This window comes from Podarcis erhardii (assembly GCF_964252035.2).
Source record: "Podarcis erhardii genome assembly, chromosome: 10".
NCBI lineage: Eukaryota > Metazoa > Chordata > Lepidosauria > Squamata > Lacertidae > Podarcis > Podarcis erhardii.
The window spans coordinates 64,229,490-64,236,795 of record NC_138500.1 but is presented as its reverse complement, the minus strand read 5'-3'; the positions used below and the strand labels follow the sequence as shown (position 1 = coordinate 64,236,795).

Here is a 7,306-nt window from a genome sequence, read left to right as displayed (position 1 = left end):
TTGTTTGTTGTTCTTGTTGTTGTTTAAAAAAAGTATGTTTCTTTCTAGCAAGAGGGAGACAGAAAGAGCAAGAGGGGAGCTTGAAAAATAATTGACTCATAAAAAATACAAGCACAAATAATTGAATGTCATACTTTGACAAATTCCGGTTCTGCGAGTCCCCAAATATCAAATGCAAGTGTTTGTTTTTCCTCTTGCTTGACTTTGGTAGTTAGAGCCACAAACATGAGACTCATTAGGGTCATTGCTGCATCTCGTCGTTCAGCACTCCTCCTTGCTGCTTGACAACTTTGGAAAACATTTTAATAAAGAAGCAATTTTGCTAATCAACTGTTTCTTTCAGACTCATCAGCTCTAATTAGAAAGTTACTGTCAAGCTACAAGAATAAATCCTTACCTTGACCTTTATGTAATTGAAATATAAATAACTTTAAAAAGCTGGATAGTGTTTCAGCTGTGATCAGGCTTCCGTCATGAAAGGCTACCTTCTTCCCGCCTCCTGCCCCGCTCCTCAATGCACAAACATTGAAATACTTAAAAAATAAAAACAACAAACTCTTTATTAGTGATCTCCAGGGCAGATGATTGAGAAAAGGCACAGAGTCTGCACTGGGCATCAAAATGGTGTGCAGATGGATATTTTGTTAGTCATATCTTTATGGGTTATTCACAAGTTGTACGAACCACCATATTCACAAGTTGTATGAACCATATTCAACTGCAAGTTGACTGGGAACCTCAGGTCCAGGGGCCAATTGTGCACCTCACAGCTCCTCTAGCTGGCCCTCAGGACTCTCCCCAGACTTCCTTTACCTCTGATCAGTGCTGTCTTTAGCATATGCGCCGCCGGGCTGCAAAGACATAATATTTTGATGTAAGAGTTAATTTCACGTGCATGGCGCCGTTGAGAATGACAAGCACCACCGTTGTGAATGGCAAGCACCACCACTGGTGCAGCACAACTTTGGTAAATGAGCGCACAAAGTTGAAAGACCTTTAGTGAAACAGTAGGTATACATTTTGGTAATACCTAGGTATAGATGTATTTTGTTTTTCTAGCTTGATCAAAATTATTTATTATTTCATAACAGGTAGATAGTTAAGTGCTTAGGCGGCTTCAGTGGCGGGCGCCTGGCACCCCCCAGAATTTGGCGCCCGGGTGCCCTTCACCCTTTGCACCCCGGGGTAAAGATGGCCCTGCTTCTGATAATGTCCCTTGCTTGCCTGTATGGAAGATGAAGAGATTTCTGGGAAGGATCTAGCCTACGGTGCAAAGTTAAAATTCACTTTCATTGTTCTGCTCGCTTTTGCCTCCACTCTGTCAACTATTGGCATGCCATCCAAGAAGGTTGTCCACAACTGAATGTAGCTCTCAGGTGGAAAAGGCTTCTTCATTGCTCCTAAACCTACTTAGTCCTGAGTAAGTCCCACTGAACTCAACAGATGTTGCATCTAAATAAGTGTGCATACTGCTGTAAAAATTGTGCTCTAGGCAAACATCGTTGGCAGTTTTAGTCCTCGGCCTTATTAATCTTGCCCACCTCATGAAGCATTTCTCCATCAGGCTGGAGAACCAATGGTTTTGGCCTGTATTAATGTTTTCTGTGAATCCCAGACATGGGACTTATTTGTTTAGGTAAGAATTTATATGCTGCCTATCTAAAAGGAGTTTTCCTATAGTAGCTTATAACTGAGATAATACATACTTCCAAGACAAACACTGAATTTTAAAAAAAAACAATTAAAAACACACATATAAAGCAAAGCCTTAGGGATCCTGCCATCTTCCATTCTGTGGACATGACCAAGCCAGCAAAAGTGTTGCTGAGATAACTCTTACTGCCTAGTTATTAATATAAATATTTTTAAAAAAATAAAGTTTCCCTCGTCCACTCTAGACCTCGTGCTTTTACCCATTTTCAGGTAACCTCCCCAATCCCAGCTGCTGCTGCTTCTTCTTCTGCTTCTTCTTTCCCAGCCCATCTGGGTGGCTCCCAACAGAAAATTAAAAACACGATACAATAACATTTAAAACTTTCCTATCCAGGGCTGCCTTCAGATGACTTCTAAAAGTCAGATAGTTATTTATTTCCTTGACATCTGATGGGAAGGTGCCACTACCGAGAAGGCCCTCTGCCTGGTTCCCTGTAACCTCACTTCTTGTAGTGAGGGAACTCTCAAAATCCTCAGAAACAAATTCCCCGCCCCGGTCAGAAAACAGGTTCTTAATAGGTTTGTTAAAGTGTGTTTTTACCCAGTTGCAAAAAACTTTGTACTTCTCAAATGCTTGGGATTTCTCAGCTATTGCATAGGTCCAACAATATCTACTATACTGGTCTATCAGAGTGAGCCAGTACTTAGAACCTCCTAATGATGGTGGGAGTGGCCCAACTAAATCACAATGTGCACGCTCAAATGGCTCAGTTACTTTCCTATCTGAGCACCTACCCTTACGTGCAACCTTAATCTTATTCTTGCAAAAGGATAGACATTGCATAAAGAATTTACATGGTTTTAAGTTGAGGCCATTAACAATATTCTTTGTCTTAATTACATCAGCAAAATTCAGATGTCCCAGAATTCTGTGTGCCTCATGGACACACCCAGAATGTGGCCTTACATTCCTCAACCCCTGGCTTGACTGTGCTGCTCTGCAATTTATAGGCGATTGGGAGTAGGTGCGAAAATACAATCTATATAAACCATCAGATTCCTGGGCATATAATAGATGTTTGTTCCCATCAAAAAACTTACACATTGACTTTAAGAAACGCACAGTTATGCCTTGCCGAGCAAAACACCTTACTGATAATAAATTGTCCACTGACGGGCAGTAAATGCAGTTTGCTATTGTAATGTTTAAAGAGTCAAGTTTAACAGTACCCCTGCCAAGCGACTGCAAGACTTGTGAATTGGCTAGATGTACATTACCAATTTCCTCTTCGAAAGAAATAAACAAGCTTCGATCATTGCAAATATGGTGAGATGCTCCTGAGTCCACAATAAAAGAATTCCACTTGGCACCTTTAATTCTTTTACGATCCGTTGTCTGAGCATGAAAAACTTGCGGCTCGTTTCTGTCTTTACGGTACGATGTCGACTGCTGGGCTGACAACCATGACTGATGAACAGAAACAGGCTTGGGAGTACTTTGCTTTCTTTTGGCTCTGCAGTCCTTTGCAAAATGTCCCTGCTTATTGCAGAACCAACAACGCTTTGCAGCTTTAAATGCAGTTGTATCACCACAAGTTTGCATATGGCGTTCCTCATTTTTTTCTGGAAATAGGAGTGCTTATGGCACAAGCCTCCCTTCTGTCCAACTTGCCCATTAATCTTGCCGTTACCCCTTCCACAGTTAATTGTGCTGGTGGAACGGCAGATATCTGGCTAGCTATACCATCAAAGTCCTCATTAAGGGAACAAAGAATGATAAAAACATACTGAATATCAGGTATGTCCATGTCCCTTCGAATTAATTCGCCGCGTATTGCCTCCAGACGTCTCAATTGTGCTGCCAAATCACCACCAGGCTGCAACTTCGTCTGGTACAACTGCTTGAAAAACGTCAATGCAGACGCTGACTCTTTTCTAACATGCACTGTCCCACATTTCTTTGGCAGTTTTCTTATTCCTTATATAGACTACTTGCTGGTCGCTGACTGCCAAATTAATTATCGCCCTGGCTTTTGCATCTCCTTTTAACCAAGCATTAGTTACAGGGTCAGGAGGGTCATCCGTTACATGGGTCCATACTTCTCTAGAAGTCAAAAGCGCCTCCACCCGAAAAGACCATAAACTATAGTTCTCATCTGTCAGCTGTGGGAAAACCAGAGCCTTCTCAGCTTCTGGAACCCGGTCAACCATTCTGGAAATCTTCCAGACCCACAGAAACTACACTAACAGGAGAAGGAGTTTTCAAACCTTTCTCAGAGTCTAAAAATATGCAGTCATCCACTCAGCAGCTGGGCCCATAACCAAAGATGTTGGCTATTTGCAGTATGGTAGCACTGCAGAGAGCTTGCTGGGGAGACCATGCATTAAAAAGGGACTCAAAAAGTACTTAAACAAGGTTTTAATAACAAAACCAAAAACCCCATACATACTAAATACATCAACAACAAAACAGACCCAACCACCAATCCATCCCCCAGGGTAATGAGAGAGCTAGGTGCTGCTCCTTATATACTACACCCAATTGCTGACACAGCTTAATCAATACAACTCAGCAGCACCTGCTGTGTTTCACAGCTGTAAAGCTGGGTCTCGTTATTTTGCTCTGGCCCTTGCTCTGGCCCCTTAAAGACATACACATCGGGTGGAACAACGATGAACCTTCACATTTAAAGAAACCATTCAACAGGAACTGCCAGAAGGCCCTTGGAGCTGGACCTCAGTGGCTGAATGATGGGGGTTGGGATGCTCCTTCAGTTATACTATTATGACTCGCTATTATGACTTACTATTATGAGTCTGCGCCTTCCTCGCCGTGCGCTGGACCTTTGTAGCAATCACCAGCGGCAGCATCCAGCGGCGATCATGATTCTAAGAATGTATATGCTGCCTATCTAAAAGGAGTTTTTCCATAGTAGCTTATAATTGATATAATAAGTACTTTCAAGACAAGCACTGAATTTAAATAACACTTTTTTTAAAAAAAAAATGCTTTAAGGACTGTATCCAAGTTAACTGTGAGATAAGAAATTGTTGGAAGTAGTACAGTGACCTGTAAGAGGAGTCTAGTTTTGAAGTCAATCCTTTCTGTATACCTAGGAACTGTATTTCATTTACTCACTGGGGTTTCAGAAAGCAGAAAAAGAGGAATTTGAGTGAAGAGCTAAACAAACAAACAAACAAACAAACAAACAAATATGTTTTAAAAAATGCCACCGAAAGTACATAGTCACACTTACTTTGGAATAAGCTCCATTTAACTCACTGGGAATTCCTACAAGTAAATATAAATAGGAATAGGTTGTATGTCAAAGGGAAGCTTTCAATGCAGCACACATACACAAACGAAAATCCTGAAAGCAACAGAATTGATCATATTAAAATACCAACGAAGAGAGAGTCATTTGAGGTCACATGGGGAGAAGATATCTTTGTAGCACACAGCTGGTCTGCCAATGGGCCTGGTGCCTGAAGCCAGCCCCCCATAAGAACACATCCTTAGGGACCCTGCCATCTTCCATTCTGTGGATATGACCAAGCCAGCAAAAGCATTGCTGAGATAACTCTTATTGCCTAGTTATTAATATATATATATATTTTACATTTTTTTTACAAGTTTCCCTCGTCTACTCTAGATCTCATGCTTTTACCTATTTTCAGGTAAGCCTGCTTGTCCCTTAAGTAATCTCCCAAATCCCAACTAATAATAATAATAATAATAATAATAATAATAATAATTTGTTACTTATACCCCACCCCTCCGGCCAGGTCTCCCCAGCCACTCTGGATGGCTCCCAACAGAATATTAAAAACACGATAAAATATCAAACATTTAAAACTTCCCTATCCAGGGCTGCCTTCAGATGTCTTTTAAAAGTCAGATAGTTGTTTATTTCCTTGACATCTGATGGGAAGGTGCCACTACCGAGAAGTCCCTCTGCCTGGTTCTCCGTATCCTTACCTCTCGCTGTGAGGGAACTGCCAGAAGGCCCTCAGAGCTGGACCTCAGTGGCTGAACGATGGGGGTGGGGATGCTCCTTCAGGTATACTATTATGACTCACTATTATGATTCACTATTATGACTCAGTTACCCAGATGAACCTTCTACATGTCACCAGTTTTCTGATTGCCCACAAGACCCTAGAGCAAGTTAAATGGTTTCTCTTTTACCCACCTTAAAATAGTAAAGTCTTTGCTTGTGGAAAAATTGCTGTAGCTATCAGTGGTGTTTGTGTGTTGAGTCCCACGATGCCACCCACCAAAAAATTCACACTTCACACATAAATTTTTGTTTAAGGTTTTTGGCATAAATTTTGGCCACAACTTTATTCAAATACAAAAAATGTGAGTGGTTGCTTAGGCATTGGTTATGACTATCTGTCCTTGCCCTCAAGGACAGAGCTGGCCCTTCCGGACACCAACGGAAGCCAGCGTGGGAAACAAGTATTGGGTGAGAAAATGAAGCTGGGCAACAGTCTAACACTTCTCACCCTCATGTTCCGGTGGGGCTTGCACGGCCCAAGTCCGACTCCGGGGACAAGGACGAAAAGAATGGCAAGCCCCTGGATTCCTTTAACGGAATTCCCTTTCCGCATCATTTGGAGGGATAGGCATTTACCCCTCCAAGCACCAATTTAACCAATGCCTAACCGCCAACCTTACAAGTTGTGACGATTTGCTACGCAGTAGGCAAAAACCAAATGGCACCAGCCAATCAGCCAGATGGCAAAATTCCTACCAGGCCCCCGCACCAAGGCGGACGACCCCATGACAGGCATAGCAAGGTCAAGCGATCAAGAAAAAACCACCCTATAAAAGGGAGGGAGGGAGGGCGGGTGATCCGGTGCAAAACGGCCAAGAGGACGTCCAACGTCTGGCCCCTGTATTTAAAGTCTCTGACCCCTCCTCCAAATTGGCAACAATCAAAACTCCCCAGCAACCCAATTTTAACCACTTAAAGGCTTGGGTTCCTATACCAAATTTGCCTAGTCACTGCAGGGTGGGCTGTTTCCCCAACTGCAACACGTGCTCTCTGTTAGGGAGAACACGCTTTTTCTAGGAAAAAGAGGTGCCGGAACTCACCATGAATGCCTCCCTTGTTCTCTTATAAAAGGTAAGGTAATGGCAATGGCGCCCACCTGAGAGATGCCAGAACTGAGTTTCAACGAATTCCAGCTGAAAGGAAGCCCCGCCTATCATACCAAAAGTTGGCAGGCTTTATCATCACAGAAGGGCCAACCATGTCTACAAAGTACATCCAGTTCTGTGAGAAAATAGAGACACGTGTGTGTGCGTGCACGCGTGTGCGCGCACACACGTGAAAAATGCCTCACACAAAATCCTCTCAATGGATTTGCCTGAAATTTGTGGAAGAGCCACTCTCCTTGTGAATTTCATTCACTTAACTAAAAAAGGGAGGTGTTGTTATGGCCATTTTTAGATTCCTCATTATAGCTTATGGGGATAAACAGCTTTGAATTTAACACTTCCAGTTTGGATTTGAATAACCAATAAAATTGGAAAGAAGCTGTTGCTTCCCAATGCTACAGATACTAGGCGAATCTTGTTCTAAACTTGGTAACCTCATAGCACGCCTTTGCTGTTTTGTTGTTAATGTTTCCATTTTTCAGATGG

The 7,306-nt window shown here is 42.4% G+C and overlaps 1 long non-coding RNA gene across 1 annotated transcript; it reads right to left on the bottom strand.

Moving 5' to 3' along the window:
• Positions 1 to 716: 716 nt before the first annotated feature.
• Positions 717 to 5,830, bottom strand: LOC309350902. Its single transcript, XR_014160581.1, has 3 exons — positions 5,633 to 5,830; positions 4,724 to 4,791; positions 717 to 851 (listed from the first exon to the last, which is right to left on the bottom strand). It is a non-coding gene; the product is annotated as an uncharacterized lncRNA (long non-coding RNA).
• Between the last annotated feature and the right edge of the window lie 1,476 nt (positions 5,831 to 7,306).